The following is a 21232-nucleotide window of genomic DNA, read 5'->3' on the forward strand; positions in this document are numbered from 1 at the left end:
AATGATCACATACTCAGCAGATGCAGAGTGAAATTACAGTGAGAAAAGTTACTCTAAATAAGAATTAGGTGTTGTACCAACCTTCTGTTAAAACAGTCCTCATTTTAATATTCATAACTGCTATGGATGTTTGCAGTATCAAAGGATTTAAAATCATAAGCCATTGCCAAACAAAATAATTCCACTTTAAAATAACACATGGAATTATGATTATTTCTATAATTTTAAAAACATTGTTTTTAAAGATAAAACTTCATATAAAATACAATTGAATTGAATTATTAAGTATTTTTAAAGCTGTAGAATTATGGTTTAAAAGTTTTTAATGGGTTGTTAGTTTCTTGTATTCTCAATGTCTTTGGACAAAGGAAATTAGGGAAGTAGGAAATGTGTGTATCAAAAATCATAAATCATAAATAGCTAATTTCCTTTTAAACAAGGTGCTTATAACCACCTATTTTTAATAAGTTTTTCACAATTAAAATATTCCTCACAATTAAAATAAAATAATAATTTTCCCTTAATTTAAAGCTAAAATCTGATATGTGACACATATGCACAGTTTTGAAAAATAGAATACATCAGATTGAAGAAAAGCAGACCAAAAGTAGACTATTCCTTGAAATCTGTAACTTTGAAACTTTAAAAGATTTTCAAACATTGTGCTAAATTTTGCACATGGTATTCTTTGACACATTTCCCTTGAAGTAAAAGCTATTTCAAAATTATGAGAATTGTTTTTTTACCTTTACAAAGAAGGTCACATTGGAAACCTTCATAAAAATCTCATCAATAAACAGGTTTCTATGTATAATTAATTTTTGCTATCCTATATTCCTTTGCTTTACCTAGGTCTTAAACATTTCAAATGACACCGTATAAGTCATGATAAAATGAGTATTCAGAACTGGAAAAATGTGAAAACTTGTGATCCAAGATTTGTAAGATAATAGGAAGATCAACTATTAATACAGTGGAATCATCATCTCAGATACTGTATCTAGAACAAAAGTTGTTAGCTGAAGAAACTAAAGAAAACTTTTGGCTAAGGGAATAGTTCTGCATGGAAAGTACCATTTTTAAACTGTTTTTAAATAATATGTGGTATGTTCAGTTTTTTAGTGACCATTTCATTAATTTAATGCACACTGTATAGTAAATTAAAAATTTAGAAACATAAAACTAAAATGCTAACCTTGGCAGTTAGCTAAAGTGAGTTCATAAACTCAGGAAATTAGCAGTTTGAAAAATAAGCTGCTCTTATCCTGTCATATTGAAGGGTCTAATTGCCATTGGAAAGATTATTTTAAAAGAATTTAAAGTCTCATTTTCACAAGATGTTTCTCTAGAACCATAACAAATTCACTTTTTCAATAAAATATAAATGCAAATATGTTTGCTTCAATAACTTTTTTAAAAAAAAATCTATGATCTAGTGAATTGTTGACTAATCTGGGCAAGTACACCTATATAACCCTATGAACAAAAATATTTAAATTTAAATTTTTGGAGAACAGACTTACTGAATTTCTAAATGAATAAAGATTTTCAGAAACACTGACTTTGGGTATTGAGGCTCCATATATTAGCAATAACAAAATTTAAATCAGTTAGTACATTGCTCTATTTTTTTCTAGATGTATTACTAAACAAGATACCTTCTATGTTTACATAGAGTAGTAGCTAAAATATATTTACCAAAATTTTTATATTATAATTTTTCTTTTATTACCAATTTACTTGAAATCAATAAAAGTTTTGGAAAGTAAAGTTGCTTTTGTTGGTATATCTATCGGTACCCTAAAAATGGAATCAACGTTCCCTCGGTGCTAAGTAAATTGTAGAACCGGAAAGAAGCAGTGTGGGTTCTTAAAGTTAATGGCTAAGTGATAAAACCTGTTTAAGTTTAATCACTTTTCTTACATAGCCATTGATTTTCTTTACCACCTGTATCCAGTATGTCACACTTGACAACCATTCTCCATCACTACCCATCCAAAATTCAAGTATAGGCCCAAGAGTAGGGAGAAAAATGTTCCCACCAAGTTCACCTTGCAGACTCAGGGATGCCTGGATTAGCATCCTAGCTCTGGCATGTGCTACCTTTGTGATGTTGGCCAGTTTTTTTTAGCTTTTCATGCCTTGGGCTTCTCATTTATATAACAAGAATAATATTGTTCCTAGCTCATGAGATGATTGAAAGAAATAAATGAAATGATGAATATAGACCAATTTGTACTCAACAAAAATTCACCTTTAGTATGGATTAACCATACAGGTGAGGAAGGTTCAGTGAGAAATGACCAGTCTTGTGTGATCAATCAGACTTGAGCTCTCCTGACTCAGGTAAGTAATTCCTGAAGAGAGAGTATTTTCTACTTCATAGAGGGTATGAAAGTTTATCCTTTTAGAAAAAAATGTCTGAAACTTGTAAATAAGGCCATAAAATATGGCTGACATACCATACAGGGGAAGAGGTCACACAATAATTATCTAGGGCCTCATTGTTCAATAAGATGGCAGGAGCCACATGGCTATTGTGCACTTGAATCATGAAGTGTCAATTAAAATGTGCTGTTAAAGAACAAAACTGGTTCCTAAGACAGTGTTAAAAAAAACTCGAAATAATTTTTTCACATTGATTAGATGTTGGAAATGGCAACATTTTGGATATATTGGGTTAAATAAACTATGCTACTGAAATTCATTTTATCTCTTTATTTTTAATAAGTCCACTAAAAATGAAAATTATGTGTAGCTTGAGTTACATTTCTATATATAATAGACTGTGCCAGTCTAGGGGAAAAGACATGCCATTAGTTATTGATTAAGGAGTCTATGCTTTTGCAGTTATCTAACTTCTAGATATTTGTCTAATAAAGATGCAGATAACCTTAATGATACAAGATATTGCCTTGTAGACATTAAATTATTTCATATGTAACTCAGAAATTATATTCTAACATTTCTTTGATGCCTGTGTATCCTTGATTCTCAGATGCTTTTTGAAGCAGTCATGACATCTTACTGATTTCCTCATTAATTAACGGGTTTAAAAAATGTTTTGTATTTGCTTAAAAGTCATAAGTTTACCTTTGATAATCAAACTCTACAAAAAAGGGAAATCTGAATTTGTTTAAGTCAGAAATAACAAGCGCTTTGACCCTGTACAATATGGGAGAGTATTTAACAGACCTGTGTTACTAACAAGGTTCTGGTGTATGCTACTTAATCTTGTAGGTTGCTTAACTTCACTGAGATGCTAAAAATTTCTCTGTAAGTTGCAATAATGATACTTAGCTCAAAAGATTGGCAGTGTACTTTTAAAATATTTTTATATTAAGGTATAATTAATGTACAATATTATGTAAGTTGCAGGTGTATACCAATGATTCACAATTTTTAAAAGTTATACTCTATTTATACTTATTATAAAATATTGACTATATTCCCTGTATCTTCTTTATCTATTCTTCTGTTGATAAACACATAATTTTGTTTCATCTCTTGGCAGTTGTAAATAATGCTGCAATGAACATTGGATTGCATGTTTGTTTGTTTGTTTTTTTGAATTAGTGTTTTCATTTGCTTTTCGGTACATATCCAGGTGTGGAATTCTGGATCATATGGTAGTTTTAATCTTTTGAGAAGCCTCCATACTGTTTTCCACAGTGACTGTGCCAATTTATATTCCCACCAACAGTATCCAAGTGTTTCATTATCTCCATATCCTTGCCAGCATTTGTTATTTGTATATTTACTCTCTCTCTCTCTTTTTTTTTTTTTTGTTGGCCATACCATGTGGCTTGTGAGATCTTAATTTCTCCACTAGGGGTTGTATCCAGGCCCTCAGCAGTGAAAGTACAGAGTCCTAATCACTGGATTGCTGGGGAATCCTCTAAAGTTCTTTTTGATGTTAGCCATTCGGACAGGTGTAAAGTGATATCTCATTATGATTTTAATTTGCAATTCTCAGATAATTAGCAATGTTGAGCATCTTTTCATGTGCCTGTTGGCCATCTGTAGGTCTTCTTTGGGAAAAAAAAGTCTATTTACATCATCTGTCCATTTTTTTTCCTCCTTGGGTTTTTGTTTTCTTGATGATGAAGACATTGTTTTGTAAGAGCTGTTTATATATTTTGGATATTATATTATTATATATTTTGGATATTAATCCCATATCCAATGGCAGAAAATATTTACTCCCATTCAGTAGCTTATTTTTTCATTTTGTCAATGATTTTCTTTGTTTGTGAAAGCTTTTAAATACAATTAGGTCCATTTATTTATTTTTGATTTATTTCCTTTGCTTTCAGAGACAGAACCAGAAAGAATATTGCTATGATTTATGTTAAAATTTATTTTCTCCTAGGAGTTTTATGGTTTCCAGTCTTACATTTTGGGTTTTAATCCATTTTGAGTATATTTTTGTATATGGTGTTAGAGAATGTTCTAATTTCATTCTTTTATATCTAACTATTCAGTTTTCTCAGCACCACTTATTGAAGAGACCATCTTTTCTCCATTGAACATTATTGCCTTGTTTGTCATAGATTAAGTGATCATGTGGGTTTATTTCTGGGCTCTCTGCTCCATCCATTGATCTATGCATCTGTTTTTGTAGCAGTACCACACAATTTTGATTACTATAGCTTTGTAGTATAATCTGAAGATAGGAATTATGACTCCTCCATCTATTCATTCTCAAGATTGTTTTGGCTATTCAAAGTCTTTTGTTTTTCTATTATTCCATTAACTATGATAAGATATTTTAAATATTCATCACAGTGTATGAAATACAATTCAGTAAGTGGCATATTTTATTGTTATATATGATTAATATTTTTGAATGAATGAATAAGCCAGTAAAATAGTCTTTTATAAAGTTTATTTTTTATGGTAACATGCAGAACAGTTAAGAGAGAGGTATAGGTAGTATTAGGAGAAGACAATGGCACCCTACTCCAGTACTCTTGCCTGGAAAATCCCATGGATGGAGGAGCCTGCTAGGCTGCAGTCCATGGGGTTGCTAAGGGTCGGACACGACTGAGCAACTTCACTTTCACTTTTCATTTTCATGCATTGGAGAAGGAAATGGCAACTCACTCCAGTGTTCTTGCCTTGAGAATCCCAGGGATGGGGGGAGCCTGGTGGGCTGCCGTCTATGGGGTCGCACAGAGTCCGACACGACTGAAGCAACTTAGCAACAGCAGCTGCATAGGTAGTATTGTGAAAACCAGTTTGTAAAGTATAGGTTGTAGTGAAAGTGAAAGTCGCTCAGTTGTGTCCTACTCTTTGCAACCCCAAGGACTATGCAGTCCATGGAATTCTCCAGGCCAGAATACTGGAGTGGGTAGCGTTTCCCTTCTCCAGGGTATCTCCCAACCCAGGAATCGAACCCAGGTCTCCCACATTACAGACAGATTATTTCCCAGCTGAGCCACAAAACCTAGACAATCTGTGACAGCAGTAAAGAGAGAAATGGAAGAATGAATTTATTAGAAAGAACTAACAACATTTAGAGACACATTAAAAGTAAGTGCTATGAAAGGAAGAGCAAACATAAAGAATGGTGATGCCTTTTACAGATTTGTGATGTGAAAAGTAGTCTACTGAGAAGCATTCCTAAAAAAATTTTGTGTGTTATCTTTGAAGTAGAAAGACATATACATGATGATTTTTACAATCTTTTAGAAATCCCTGTGAACAAGACAAGTGGGAACTAAGAGCATTTGGGTATCTTGGAGGTCATTCACAATGGATGTAATAAAGCTATGAATGTGTGACCTGAAAAAGAATGAGTGTGGATAGATGGGAGAGTGGAGCCTTGGGAATTCAAATGAAGAGGTGTCACAATTGAAGTCAAAGAATACACTACAGAAATATTAGGGAGGAGAAATGCAGAATCACTATTTTTTGAGTTTTACTTGTCATTCTTTACTAAAATAATATGATTAGTTTCCATTTGCTATATTTTCTAGAATCTTAAGTATCTAACTTGCATGCTTCATAATTAATTCAATCTTCCTTATGTAAAAATTAATGCAGCTAGGTAATAAACTTGAAACTGAGATTCTGAAATGATGAAATGTCTATTATCCACAATAGAAACAATCAAGCTTATTTTGATAGTTTGCCTGTGCTTGAAAATTTTGCTGCTAAGTCACTTCAGTCGGGTCAACTCTGTGCGACCCTATAGCTTTCCTTAAAATGATCGATTTTTCCCTGTTTTATTACTAAAAGAAAATAAAATAAATTCAGATAAAATGTTGATGTCACATTAGCAAATATTTGAAATCTATCAATTTTTGAGCCTAATATTCATAATACATTAATATTTCACTATAGACTGAAAAAAAATTCTATCATACAAAGCTTAATTTTAAGCATCTTAGCCATTAGGGCTCAAATTTAGGTGTTGCTATTAATACAGATGAATAAGAACTTTTTATTGAAATAGGAGAAATAGGAAAACATTGACATTAATAAAATAGAAATGCTTGAGAAATATTTGATAAAATTATCTCCTCTACATGACTGGCTTTATTTTTAATTGCATCTCATCTTCATTATACTACAAAAAATTAATACCACTTTATTTAACAATAATGTGCATGTATTTCTGCAGATCACATGCCAGAAATTCTGGCTGCTTTCCGTGAACTTTAATTAGAATATTCAAACCCTTCTCAATAAGGAATTAACCTTTAGTTCACTACATTTTGAATTCTTCCAGAGAACATAGGTAATTATGATTTGTAGTAATCTTGGATAAATATATGGAAATTATGATTGTTATTGAATCAAAATATAATTAAAATATAATATTATGCATCATAATAAAATCCATAATCAAGAATATATAGGTTACAAAATTTTCTTTTGTAATTATTGACTTAAGTATGATTGTGTTTGTTGAAAGGAAAGTTATGACCAAACTAGACAGCATATTTAAAAGCAGAGACATTACTTTGTCAACAAAGGTCCATCTAGTCAAGGCTATTGTTTTTCCAGTAGTCATGTATGGATGTGAGAGTTGGACTATAAAGAAAGCTGAGTGCCAAAGAATTGATGCTTTTGGACTGTGCTTTTGGAGAAGACTCTTGAGAGTCCCTTGGACTGCAAGGAGACCCAACCAGTCCATCCTAAAGGAGATCAGTCCTGGGTGTTCATTGGAAAGACTGATGCTGAAGCTGAAACTCCAATACTTTGGCCACCTGATGTGAAGAGCTGACTCATTTGAAAAGACCATGATGCTGGGAAAGATTGAAAGCGAGAGAAGGGGACGACAGAGGATGAGATAGTTGGATGGCATCACCGACTCAATGGACATGGGTTTGAGTAGACTCTGGGAGTTGGTGATGGACAGGGAGGCCTAGCATGCTGTGGTTCATAGGGTCACAAAAAATCAGACACGAGTGAGCAGCTGAACTGGAACTGGACTATGTTTGTTATCTCTCTTTTTCTCTATTTTATACCCCCTTGCTCAGCAGGAACTGAATAATGGGTGAATAATACATACCAACTACACTGAGTTTTTGTCTTGAGCCTCCCAATCTAATGTGATCTTTCCCTATTTTGAACTGCCACAGTGCTGTATGTTCAGTCTCCATTGGCCCTATCAAATTAATTTATTTTAAACAAATTTATGTACTTCCTTTTAGGTATTAATAGTACAAATTGTATGTCAGGGACTATAATTTATTCCTTTTTCCTTAGCTTAGAATCTCACACATAGTAGGCATTCAATGACAATTTTTAAAATTAAATTGCTATAAGGTACTGATGAAGAGAAAGAGTAGAATTATGAATTCTACTACATTGAAATTCTACATTCTACTACAATGAAAAGGGCTTATACTCTCAACCATAAACATAATGCCATATGATCAATAAAACTAAAATCTCCTTATTTTAAAGTTTGAATATGAATTAAGATTTAAAATAGTCTAGTTTAATTCCCTTAACTAAGTTTCACTGGGAAAAAAAAAAAGAATATTTGTAAGTTAAAAAACAATTTGATTTCTGATGAAAACCCTGGATGATTCTAGTAAGGACATACTTTATGTGGAAAAGGATAGTGCTTGCCTAGTGACTCAGGGTAAAGAATCCACTTGCCAATACAGGATATACAGGAAACTCCGGTTCAGTCCCCAGGTTGGGAAAATCTCCTGGAGGAGAAAATGGCAACCCACTCCAGTATTCTTACCTGAGAAATCCTATGGACAGAGGAGCCTTGTGGGCTACAGTCCATGGGGATGCAAACGAATCAGACATGAATTAGTGATTAAACACAACAACAAGCTATAGATATTCATTTTAATAATATAAAACTTTATTATTTTTAAATTTAAAGGACCAAGAAAAGGAAGTAGTTTAAAATCAAGTAGATTGGAAATATTTAAGATCTTATTTTTGCTGTAAGAAATTTGAGAACTTAACACCCTACTCTTTCAAAATAGCTCATGAATAATTCTGATTTTTGTGTGTGTGTGTGTGGAAGAAGACTAGTGATTATTAAAAAATTGTACTTTTTAAAAACAACATCCTGCCTGCCCACCTCTTCCACTTATTTAAAGGTTATTTAGAGATTCTTCTCATTTGTGACAGAATATAGATATTTTATACATCATAATTTGATCTAACTTGGTATTTGAAACTAGAAACAAATACCCAGGTGGGACTTAATGGAATGGCAGCGTGAGTAGCTTGGCAAAATGTCTCACCCAGAGAAGTATGTATAAACTGGTCAAAATTAGCAAAGACAATTAGTCATTGTCTCTGGAGAATGACTTACAGCACACTGAAAAGCATTTATTCAACTAGGCCTGTGGAAATTTAGTAATAAGAGTGCAAGGCATTAGCATTCAGGTTGGTGGTTGCTGCCACTCCCATTGAGATTCATGGTGTAGAAATGTTATCCCAGTGTGCTGAGAAACCAGTAGTAGAGCCTATCTTTTCCAGTTCCACCCTGCAAAAGTTCTTGTTAGGTGGATGATAGTAGGCTGGCAATGGTCCCATTTCTCCACCTCCATTTGCCAGAAGGCAATGGACTATTGCCTGGAAAATCCCATGGACAGAGGAGCCTGGTGGGCTGCAGTCCATGGGGTCGCTAAGAGTCGGACACGACTGAGCGACTTCACTTTCACTTTTCACTTTCATGCATTGGAGAAGGAAATGGCAACCCACTCCAGTGTTCTTGCTTGGAGAATCCCAGGGACGGGGGAGCCTGGTGGGCTGTTGTCTGTGGGGTCGCATAGAGTCTGACATGACTGAAGCGACTTAGGGAAAGTCTGGCCAGGCAACTGGTAAAGAGTATAGTCCCCCAAATCCCCATAGCTCCATGTTGGGACATATTTTCCTGGTGGGTGATGTACAGTTGGCTGGTAGCACCAGTCTTTCCTCATCTACACAGGTCCTACACCCTAGATTGGCTTTTGCTGGAACCCACTGGGAAAGGTAAATTCTACCTTCAACACTTATTTCATAGGCCAGCTGTTCTGTCCTGTTAGGGAAAAGGTGAGGAGCATGTTAGGGAAGAAAGCCTCAAAGACTGGTAATAAATACCATGCTCTATCTGAGGGGAGGGACTGTTATTTGGAGCAAATCATGCTCCAAGCTGTGGTGATAAAACCAACAGAGCAGTCAGTTAGCAATCAGTTGGTGGGGGCAGTAGCTTGATACTAATAGAGGCAGACCAGCAAGAAGTTTAGATGTGAAATTGGGCAATAGACCATCAAAGATGACACTGCTAAAATGACAGCCATCTAGAAAACCATGTCTGTGCCCTAGACACACACTCTTTCAAGACTAACCAGAGAGAGAACTTACCAGCTAATAGCCCTTGGTGACTGAAGATTCCAGTTCCTTGAGTTCTTAGTAAGAAACATATGACTCAAAAATTCCACTTTTAGGTACATATGGAATAGACATGCAAAAATATGTTCATGCAACAACTTATACATTAATATTCATAGCAGAAATAGTGATAATAAACCAAAACTGCAAATAAACCAAATTCCTGTTACCTGATAAATTGATAAATAAATCATTATATATTTATCCCAATTGAATTATATTATGCAAATAAAAGTAAGGAAGTGCTGATACATGCTACAACATGGATGAATCATTCCACACCTATTAACAGTCATTCTCCATTCAACTCTTCCCTGGCCATGATAATCATTAATTCACTTTCTACCTCCATAGATTTTTCTGTTCTGGACATTTCATATTTGTTAATATGTGGTCTTTTGTGATTGGCTTATTGAATATTTTCAAGATTCATCCATGTTGTAGCAAGCATCAGCACTTCACTATTTTTATTTGTATAATACATATGTATATACCTATGGCTGACTCATGTTGATGTTAGGGAGAAACCAACACAATACTGTAAAGCAATTATCCTTCAATTAAAAATAAATAAATATAAAATTAAAAAATAGGTGTGGAATTTCTTCTCAGGGTGATAAAAATTTTCTTAAATTAATGGTTATAGTTGCACAGCTTTGTGAATATACTAAAAGTCACTGAGTTGCACACTTTAAAAGAATAAGTTATATGGATTTTAACTTAAATATGAAGGAAGCTGCTAGCAAAAACAATTAAAAAGCCTCATAATATTAAGTGAAAAAAGTAAGTCACAAAAGAATATATACTATATAACTCCATTTACATGTATTCCAGTATAAGCAAATCTATAGACAGAGAGTAAATTAGATATTGCCTAAGACTACTGATTGGTATGAGTTTTCTTTTTAAACTGATAAAAATGATCTAAAATTGGATATGATGATGGTTGCACAACTCTGTAAATATACTGTCACTGAATATTATACATTAGGTTAGAACATATTATTATATGTATATTTTCTCTAAAAAAATTTGTTATATAAAATAAAAGAAAGCACTGTTTAATGCACTGTTTCTGAATGAAATAGAAACTGTAAAAGAGACAAATTTCTGAAATATTGAAAGTTTCATTTTCTTGCTAAATTAAAAAAATATTTTTATATCTCTAAATTTTCAAGAATACAGTAGCATTGTCTTAGATAAATCAGAAGAGTCATACCCTAATTTTGTGTTATTTTAATGGGACAAATCCCATATGCAAAAGTTAAAATATTTATATGCTTCTGATTGACATGGTAATGTGAGAATAAATGATCCAGGTGGATCATTATGATTCAGAAATTGATAAAAGTTGTCCCCTTACGTTTCATAAAGTTGACTAGAAGGCCACTTGCAAGTGTTTTTGAACTTTATCATACAAGTTAGCTGACAAAAGTCCATCCCTGTAGGTATATAGCTCTGAAATAGAAAATTGTCAGTAGACATGTTTAATTTTCTTCATAGAAAGAATGATTAAGAAGAGGTTTATCAAAATGCTCTATTGTTTACTTCTTTCCTTAATTTCACTACTTTTGCAGAAAAATCACATGATGTCCTTCTAGAAATTAATTACAACTATGGTTATTTTATCATAATCAGACTGAAAGAATATTTCATGGCTTCAGTACAAATCATAAGAAAATCTTCTGTCAAGTTTTGAAATGCTTTCATTATTTTCCTTCCTCACAGTTAAAAACTGAATCCTGTTACTTTTGCTAAAGTCTTACGAGACCAAAACTTTTGTTTTTTTTTTTTAAATAAGGGAGAAAGTTCTAGAGGGCTCTGGTATTGCTGTTGCCTCTAATAGCCATCATTGGCTCTTGAGGCACGTATAAACCCGAGGCTGTAATAAAGTACAGGGAACATTTGAAGAATTGGGACCTTAGAGGCATATATATTTTCTACCATCTCAAAAGTACGTAATTGCTTCTTGAAAGCTGCAAGAATATTTGGACACCTAGTTTCTTCCAAAAATATCTTTTTATCCTCTTCATGTGAATTACTATACTGAAATATGTGTCCTCTTCCTGACACTTTCCACTTTGTTTTGTAGCAATCTGTGAACACACTTTACATTTTCTTGCCTACTATATGTACAGAATGCATGTGTGTGTGTGCGTGTGTGTGTATATGGGTGTAATACACAACTTGGAGAGTTGGATCCACATGTCAACATTTAATAATAAAATTACAAGGAAAATAAAATATTCACAGTCAATATTTAATGAAATACTGTAACAAAGACTAAATGTCTTTTTATATACTTTAAGCTATTAATAAGGTTAAAATAATATTAGTTTTTCAATTACATTTTGTATGAGAACTCTAATAAATAAAATATTTCTAAAAAATTCAAATAAACATGTGATTTACAATTTGATTGGGCTATAAAGAATTCTGAGAGGGAAAATATTCTCTAAGATCATATCAGAGATAAGATCAAATACTCTATCATACTTTTTAGCATAATATATCAGGTAATGAATTTACTTATTCTTTGCATGTTTATATAATGCACATCATGTTGAAATATGTACACTTGTGAAAGCTTTCATGATTATCCATAGAGATAATTGTTTATAGTTCCTATCAGATCAGATTAGTCGCTCAGTCGTGTCCGACTCTTTGTGACCCCATGAATCGAAGCACGCCAGGCCTCCCTGTCCATCACCAACTCCTGGAGTTCACTCAGACTCATGTCCATTGAGTCAGTGATGCCATTCAGCCATCTCATCCTTTGTCGTCCCCTTCTCCTCCTGCCCCCAATCCCTCCCAGCATCAGAGTCTTTTCCAATGAGTCAACTCTTCGCATGAGGTGGCCAAAGTACTGGAGTTTCAGCTTTAGCATCATTCCTTCCAAAGAAATCCCAGGGCTGATCTCCTTCAGAATGGACTGGTTGGATCTCCTTGCAGTCCAAGGGACTCTCAAGAATATTCTCCAATACCACAGTTCAAAAGCATCAATTCTTCGGCGCTCAGCTTTCTTCACAGTCCAACTCTCACATCCATACATGACCACAGGAGAAAACATAGCCTTGACTAGATGGACCTTTGTTGGCAAAGTAATGTCTCTGCTTTTGAATATGCTATCTAGGTTGGTCATAACTTTCCTTCCAAGGAGTAAGCGTCTTTTAATTTCATGGCTGCAGTCACCATCTGCAGTGATTTTGGAGCCCCCCCAAATAAAGTCTGACACTGTTTCCACTGTTTCCCCATCTATTTCCCATGAAGTAATGGGACCGGATGCCATGATCTTCGTTTTCTGAATGTTGAGCTTTAAGCCAACTTTTTCACTCTCCTCTTTCACTTTCATCAAGAGGCTTTTGAGTTCCTCTTCACTTTCTGCCATAAGGGTGGTGTCATCTGCATATCTGAGGTTATTGATATTTCTCCCAGCAATCTTGATTCCAGCTTGTGTTTCTTCTAGTCCAGCATTTCTCATGATGTACTCTGCATATAAGTTAAATAAACAGGGTGACAATATACAGCCTTGACGTACTCCTTTTCCTATTTGGAACCAGTCTGTTGTTCCATGTCCAGTTCTAACTGTTGCTTCCTGACCTGCATACAAATTTCTCAAGAGGCAGATCAGGTGGTCTGGTATTCCCATCTCTTTCAGAATTTTCCACAGTTTATTGTGATCCACACAGTCAAAGGCTTTGGCATACTCAGTAATGCAGAAATAGATGTTTTTATGGAACTCTCTTGCTTTTTCCATGATCCAGCAGATGTTGGCTATTTGATCTCTGGTTCCTCTGCCTTTCCTAAAACCTACTTTAAAAAGAATCCTCATGATCATTTATATCTAAACAATAATGGTTGAGATGGGGAAAAATCAAGGATAATATGTGACAACAAATATCCCCAGATGTTCAAAATAGGAGTTGTTAATCTGGTTAGATATTAACTGCCAAGAAATGCCTAACAGTGGTATATTTTTCAAGCTGAAAATTAAGATATATACTATATCTTAATTTCCTATATATAAATAGGAAATTCTATTATATAATTAGAGGATGTAGTATTCCATTCATGAAATATCCTAAGCAATTAAATAATTTGAAAAACTAATTTTAACCATGATTGCTAAAAAATTATGTATACATACTAGTAAGTTAGCAAATTAATGGCAAACACTAATTTTTAACAAAAGTAGTGCTTTGAAAATTTTCCAACATTGTTTTCTAGTGACAGAAAGCAAATATTTGACTTTTTATGTTTTTCTGTTAATATGAGTATCATTTATACTTTTAGGAACATAAATATGGCAAAAATAATGCTCAGATTTTCTAAAGTTTTAATTCTCCAGATAGTAGTAAGATCAATTTAAAGAATTGTAATGTTTTACTAGGGTACACTTTTATTTCTTTTTATACCTTACAGGAAAAAGGACACATATTTACCTCAAATAAAAAGGAAAGAGAAAATAAACATGATGGTTATATCTGTGGTGAGCTGCTTTTCTTTTTAATTTACCTGCAATTATTTTAATTGTTGAAAAATCTTTCTTCCACTATCTACTCCTGCACATATTTCTTGAACTCCCAGACATTTTGTTTTTCTTTATTAGCAAAACAGCAGCAGGGCAGTTTTGCTGGCTTTGTGTATATATATAGATGATACCAAGAATATTAGCATGCTTCTCTTTCAGGCTGACACACAAATTTGTGAATTATTCCATCTTGTGAAATTTATTTTGTAAAAATATTTTTGAGCTGTATGCTTATAATTTGTATGCATCTCTATGTATGTACTGATGCTTCAGTTTTACAAATTTACTTTAACTAATGCAAAGGGTGGAATTTGAGACTGAAAAAATAGGATATTGAGTTGATCAGATCTGGGCATGGATATGTGAAAGGGTATCTTTGCTTCCTTTTGAGGAGCAAGCAGGATGGTTGTGTGAGTGCTGCCCCCAAAACACCTATATGAATCACTTTTAGAAAAACGATTTCAATTTACACTTTTGAAGAAACATTTCCACTTTCTTCTTCCTGACTAACTTCCTTTCTCTGCAGTTCCAGATTCCATTTGGCTTTCTTCTCCTTCAGTCCTTTTCTACCACAGTTACTTCAATTGGTTATGAGGGGCTCTGAATTTAAGAAAATCCAATGCAAGTTTTGGTAAACTCCAGTGATAGTAAAAGAAAAAGAGATAGATGGCTGACTTTAAAATGTCTATGCAATATCAAGTTATCAGAAATCAATATTGTGGGGTAGTTAACAATAAAGTACATTTATAGCTTATGAGAAGGCAATGGCACCCCACTCCATTACTCTTGCCTGGAAAATCCCATGGACGGAGGAGCCTGGTGCAGGCTGCAGTCCATGGGGTCGCTGAGGGTCGGACACGACTGAGCGACTTCACTTTCACTTTTCACTTTCATGCATTGGAGAAGGAAATGGCAACCCACTCCAGTGTTCTTGCCTGGAGAATCCCAGGGACGGCGGAGCCTGGTGGGCTGCCCTCTATGGGGTCGCACAGAGACAGACACGACTGAAGCGACTTAGCAACAGTAGCAGCAGCATAGCTTATGAAGTACTGTTTAAATGTGGTTTTCAATTAATAGGTGCTCCTCTGGTGGTTCAGATGGTAGCTTTTACAAGGTTAGTTACTAATGGAATCAGAATTTGTCCAGTAGCTATCTGAATCTTTATTTTTCAGTCAGCTCTTAAATTTTCTTTGTGATTTATTTAAATATACAACATTAAACAACATGCTACAATGCAAACAGAGTCAGTGCTAATAATTTCACCTAATGGACAACTGTAACAAAGGTAGTATGGGTATACAACTCTAACTGTACTCTTATCTTGGAGATTAGAGAATGTATATGGGGTTTGTATGTATCAAAGGTCAAGGGGAAAAGGCCAAACCAAGTACATGCTCAAATAAGTAAAACTGGATTTTATGCTTTTAGGGAGACTTTCTCCCAAAGTTTGATCCTTTGACCACTAATAATCAAAGCCTCCTGCCAAGCCCTCTAGCTGTACCACTGAATTAGGATTCCCTTCTTACATTTACCTAACATCTTATGGAAAAGCCTGAAAGAACCTTTCAGCCAACCCAGTATCTTCTCCCTCTACTTGTATGAGCAATCCACCACAGATGTTATTTTAAATTATTGTGAGGCTTATTTAATGCCACTTCCCAGTGAATTTATTTGCATGCTTAATATGGATAACTTCTATTTAAAAATTTAAGGTCTTTAATAATGTGGTTCGGAGAAGGCAATGGCACCCCAGTCCAGTACTCTTGCCTGGAAAATCCCATGGGTGGAGGAGCTTGGTAGGCTGCAGTCCATGGGATCATGAAGAGTCAGACACGACTGAATGACTTCACTTTCACTTTTCACTTTCATGCATTGGAGAAGGAAACGGCAACCCAATCCAGTGTTCTTGCCTGGAGAATCCCAGGGATGGGGGAGCCTGGTGGGCTGCCGTCTCTGGGGTCGCACAGAGTTGGACATGACTGAAGCAGCAGCAGCAATAATGTGGTTTGAGTATAAGAAGGGGATATTTGGCACATGGGCTATCTTTTTAAAACACTAAATGATATCATTAGATAACTACCTATTCTTTATATACAGCTCTGATTAGGAGATGGAAGTATATGTCTATTTATATTTGCTTGTTTTAGTAAAGTCCCCATTTTTTCTTTTGTTGCATTTGTTTTCCTTTTCCCAAAGTTATTTTGTTTCTGTGATTCTGCTTCTTGTATGTTTGTTTGATGTGTATTGTTGTATTTTTAAGATTTACTTTTCAGTATTTTAATTTAGAAGTTTATGTAACATACTTGGTATGGACCTAACAGAAGCAGAAGTTATTATTAAGAAGAGGTGGCAAGAATACACAGAAGAACTATGCAAAAAAGATTTTCACGACCCAGATAATCACTATGGTATTGTCAGGGGCATGTGTTATTTCCTCGGTTCTGTCTTGTCACAACAAAAATTTGAAGCGATGGATCATTGTTAGAGCTCCATATTACAGCTCAGTTTATTTAGAAAATAAAGGAAAATACATCTTTGAGTCATGAGGGCATGACAACCCAAAAGACACGAAGAGAAAGAGAGAGACAGATACAGAGAGAGAGAGAGTGGCCCCTGGCCCCTTGGCTCCTTTTTTTATATGTTTTTTCTCCTGCCTCTGGGCCTGCCCTATGTAAATAGGGCTAGCCAGGAATGCTGGTTGTTATACCTGAGGTCCTCACTCTGGTCCTCAAACCTTCCTTTGTTCTGTTTCCGTGGGCTTTTCCCTTCCTTGTCTTTTAGCCACAGCATTCTGAACTCCTTTTTTCTATTCTAACTACCTAACATTCCCCTCTCAAGAGATGGGAGGCCCAATTCTTTGGGAATAGGGGTGTTGAGGTCTTTCTGGCTACTTCCTGCTGAACTGGGATGGCAAGGGGCATTGGGCATCTCCCTCTTGCTAGTCTCAGGCCTCACAGCCCTTGTAGCAGTGTCCATCTAAAAGTGAGTGATATTTTCTGTGGTCAGCTGTAGTTTTATATAGTCTTGTTGAACTGACACTGCATGTTGTAGCTTGTTGACCTGGGCAGAGACAGAATGGGTTAGATAATTGATAATACATGGAACAATCATAAGTGGCATCAATATATTATAACAAGGAATAGTAGGGGGATTAGCCAACTCCAACTTTCCATCACCAGGATGGCTCAAGTCCCTCCTTTTGGAACCACCCCATATGATCGTCTTGAAAGCCCTCACTCTTAGCTTTAAGAGTCTCATCTTCAGTATACAAAGGAGTTTCTGCCAAATTAGTCTGTGAAACTAAAGTGGCAACCCCTATTAGGTCACTTTTCCATAATGCTGCTCTCTTAGCTGCCTGATCAGCTGCTTGGTTCCCTTGTGCCACTTCCATGCTCCCTTTTTGGTGTCCTTTACAGTGGGAGATTGAAACCTCAGCGGGCAGATGGACTGCCTCCAAGAGTCTAAGGATTTGATCACCATATTTGATTGGGGACCCTCGGGTGGTCAGGTGGCCTCTTTCTTTCCAAATGGCAGCATGTGCATATAGCACCGGAAAGGTGTACTTGGAGTCAGTGTAAATGGCTACTCTTTATCCTTTTCCCAGCTCTAAAGCTCGAGTCAGGGCTATGAGCTCAGCTAATTGGGCTGAAGTACCTAGTGGCAAAGGTTTAGCCTCTATGGTCTCAAAATTGGAGACTACTGCATATCTGGCTCTTCTTTTTCCATCCAAGACAAAGCTGCTTCCATCAGCGTACCAGATTTCCTCAGGATTAGTTAGAAGATCTTCCAACAATCCCTCTCAGGGTTTTGTTCAGTGGTCCAAGGTTTCTAGGCAAGAGTGAAAGGCGAGAGAGCCCTCGGGGCTGGGCAGGAGGGTGGCTAGGTTAAGAATCTCGGAAGGGGACATAATGAGGCCTGGATTTTCCATCAGCACTATTTGATATCTGAGGATTCTTTGATCAGACATCCATAAATGGCCTCTCCCAGTCAGGAGTTGTTTCACTTGGTGGCTGGTAAAAATAGTTAGTTTGCACCCAAAAGTGTTTTAAAGCATCTTCTATCAGGATTGCAATAGCTGCAAGATTTCAAAGGCAGGGAGAAATCTTTTCCCAATAAGGAAGTAGGATATTCAGGGGCCACCAGAAACTAGTGGGAAAATATTTGTCCATCTCAGCAACAAAGTGCTCAGGTGAATCTTTTTGTAATTGTTTTTCCTGTAGCACCCCAAATGGTACAAGTTTCGGAGGAGAAGGCTCTGGATTAGGAGGTCAGGACAGAGTAGGTAGCCCTTGTGTTGATCAAGAAATTCTTGGACCTACCTGCCAGATCCAGTTGCACCCTTGGCTCCAGGCCTGTGATGGTTATCTGTGACAGGTGGGCTGGCTGGAGTGGGCCTCTTCAGTCCTGTTGAAACATGGTGAGGGAAAACTTGGCTCTTGATCTTCAGGCTCTTGGGTCCCGAGGGCAGAGTGCTGCCCAATGTCGCAATTAATGGTATTTGTAGCCAGCCATTTTAGGAGACTTGTCATGGTTTGGACACTCCTTAGCCCTATTCCCTGCCTGTCTATAGATTATACATTTGCCTCATGTCTTGTCCTTCAAAGACTTGGGGTTTGCCATAGAGCTTCCCTGGAGGGCAGCCAGCATTGGGCATGCCTTGTCTCTTTCCTTTTCTTCCTCTCCTGGACCTTGGCCTCCTTCTCCTTTTCTCTGTTATAAAAGGTATTTGTGGCTGTCTGGACCATCTCATCTAAAGAGGCAGCACAGTCGTGCTGCTGTAGCTGTTGTAACTTTATCCTGAATTCTGATGCACATTGGGACAGGAATTTGTCCTTTAAAATCACCTGTCCCTCATAACAATTTAAGTCCATATTGGTAAACTCTTGGAAGTCCTCTTTTAGCCTTTCCAGAAAGGCAATGGGGTTCTCATTGGGTTCCTGAGTTATTGCTGAGACTAGGCACAGTCCCACAAGTAATAGTCTTCCTTCTATTTCCATGGGTGGACTTCCTTAGGGGTGAGTCTTTCTGAAGCTTATCCTACCCAGTACTGTTGCAACCTGAGAGCTGGGCATCCCCAGGTCAGGGTGCATATCCCCAGGTAGGCTGAGGCATGTTAGCCTCCTGAAGATTGAGTCCCCAGGGAAGGTCGAGGCAGGTCAGTCTCCTGAGAATTGTGTCCCTGGGCAGGTCGAGGCGTGATGACCTCCTGGGACCCCTGGACTGGTGGATCCCTGAGCAGGTTGAGGCATGACAACCTTTCAAGGACCAGATCCCTAGGCAGCTCAGGGCTAGTCGACCAACTGGGACCCCCGGGCTGGAGTTGTGTGTCCCCAAGGCCTCCAGCATGACCAGTACTGGGTAGGATTAAGGGGTTGTAATCTTAACTCATTGCCAGTTTGTTCACCACAGATGGGAATAGGTATCATGGTGTAAAGCGATCTAAGCCTGTGCCCTGAGACAGGGAATCTGGTGAAGCAACCATAAGCCTTATCCTCTTATTGCTCTAAAGGAGTGTAAGTCACTGATTTCCTCCCCTAGTCCTCTATAAGAGTAGTTTAGGGTGTTTCCAATGGTAAACATTTCATTGTCATGGACCCACTTTAGGTGATAACAGAAGTAATGACAAGGGAGTGGGTTATTTGGTCCTGTTAGAGGCAGTAGAGTACTTTAATAATAGGCGGGATAGAGCAACTTGCCTACAAGGGGGCAGGGTCCTGGTTATAGGAGTTAGTAATTGGCTTAAAAACAAATTGATAAGAGGCAACACCCCAGATGTTCCATAAGAGTAAAGTGCAGACTTAATCCTGGGGTATGTGTGTAACTTTAGGAGAAGAGTGGAAAGGGTTTGGGTCCAAATGGCCTACAGGGCTGAACTCCCAAAGTGGCAAACATCCCTGGAAGCCCAATTGCCTTTGAAGGGATGCCAACAGATGGACTTCTAGTAGGCATTGTGTGCCTGTCTCCCACCCTAGAGGGTTCACTGTGAGATGCTGATGTTGTACATGTTGTAGGAAACATGGAAGACGAAGGCCTGAATATCTAGAGGGATTGAATACTATACAGTATTTCACTCCCAAGGGTCAGCTATTTTCTGGTTATTCCTCCAGAAGATTCTAGAGGCAACATTGTGGGCCCTCATGGGGCTCAGGAAAACAGCATGAAAGAGGAGGGAAGAAGGAAGGGCACAGCTTTTGACAGAATGACATAGCACAAGGGCATGACATAAACTGATTAAAATTAAATGGGTCCAAGGTGACAAGTCAAATTCAACTAAACCTTGATCCCCAGTCTGCAAGCTAAATGATACACCCAGGTGGCAGGACAGTTCCAAGGCACTGTCAAAAGACTGAGGAGTGGGTGGTTCCCCAATGGTTGGGGTGATCCTCCCACTCATTAGTATATGAATTCACCCAGCTGGAAAAAACTAGCCACACCACATTCCATGAGAAAGCACTTGCCCTCTGTTATGGCCCACATCCTGTGGAGAGTGTGCTTCTCTTTGAATCTGAACAAATCCACCTCTGACCTATCACTGTGTCTCTAACTGAATTTTTGCAATGAGACATCAGAGCCTGAGCTTCATTAGGTCCTGAAGCCAGGCATCATGGGTTTTGGATGGGCTCAAGTCCCGGGAGAGAGGAGCTGGAGGAAGAGAGAAAAAAGCAGTGGGAAAAATGTGCCAAGGAATCCCCTTCATAACCAGCTGAAAAATCTGCTAAATACCTGGCCTGTGCTCACAGTTTTCATTGGCCTGATCCTTGGCACAAAGATTAATGACAGAAGAACCCCCAACAGCTTGGGTAATAGCTATTAGGGCTCAGCAGATAGTGGAGCCTTTGAGAC

General features: G+C 36.9%; 1 long non-coding RNA gene across 1 annotated transcript in view; it reads left to right on the forward strand.

Moving 5' to 3' along the window:
- Positions 1–2064: 2064 nt before the first annotated feature.
- LOC147379463 (uncharacterized) overlaps positions 2065–21232 on the forward strand; it is a 46882-nt gene continuing 27714 nt past the window's right edge. Inside the window, exon 1 of the long non-coding RNA XR_015168920.1 lies at positions 2065–2346. This is a non-coding gene — a long non-coding RNA (uncharacterized LOC147379463). The remainder of the gene's footprint in view (positions 2347–21232) is intronic.

The sequence above is a fragment of the Bos grunniens genome, chromosome 1, assembly GCF_055505025.1.
Source record: "Bos grunniens cultivar Pamir isolate PY7600 chromosome 1, Bosgru_T2T1.0, whole genome shotgun sequence".
Classification (NCBI taxonomy): Eukaryota; Metazoa; Chordata; class Mammalia; order Artiodactyla; family Bovidae; genus Bos; species Bos grunniens.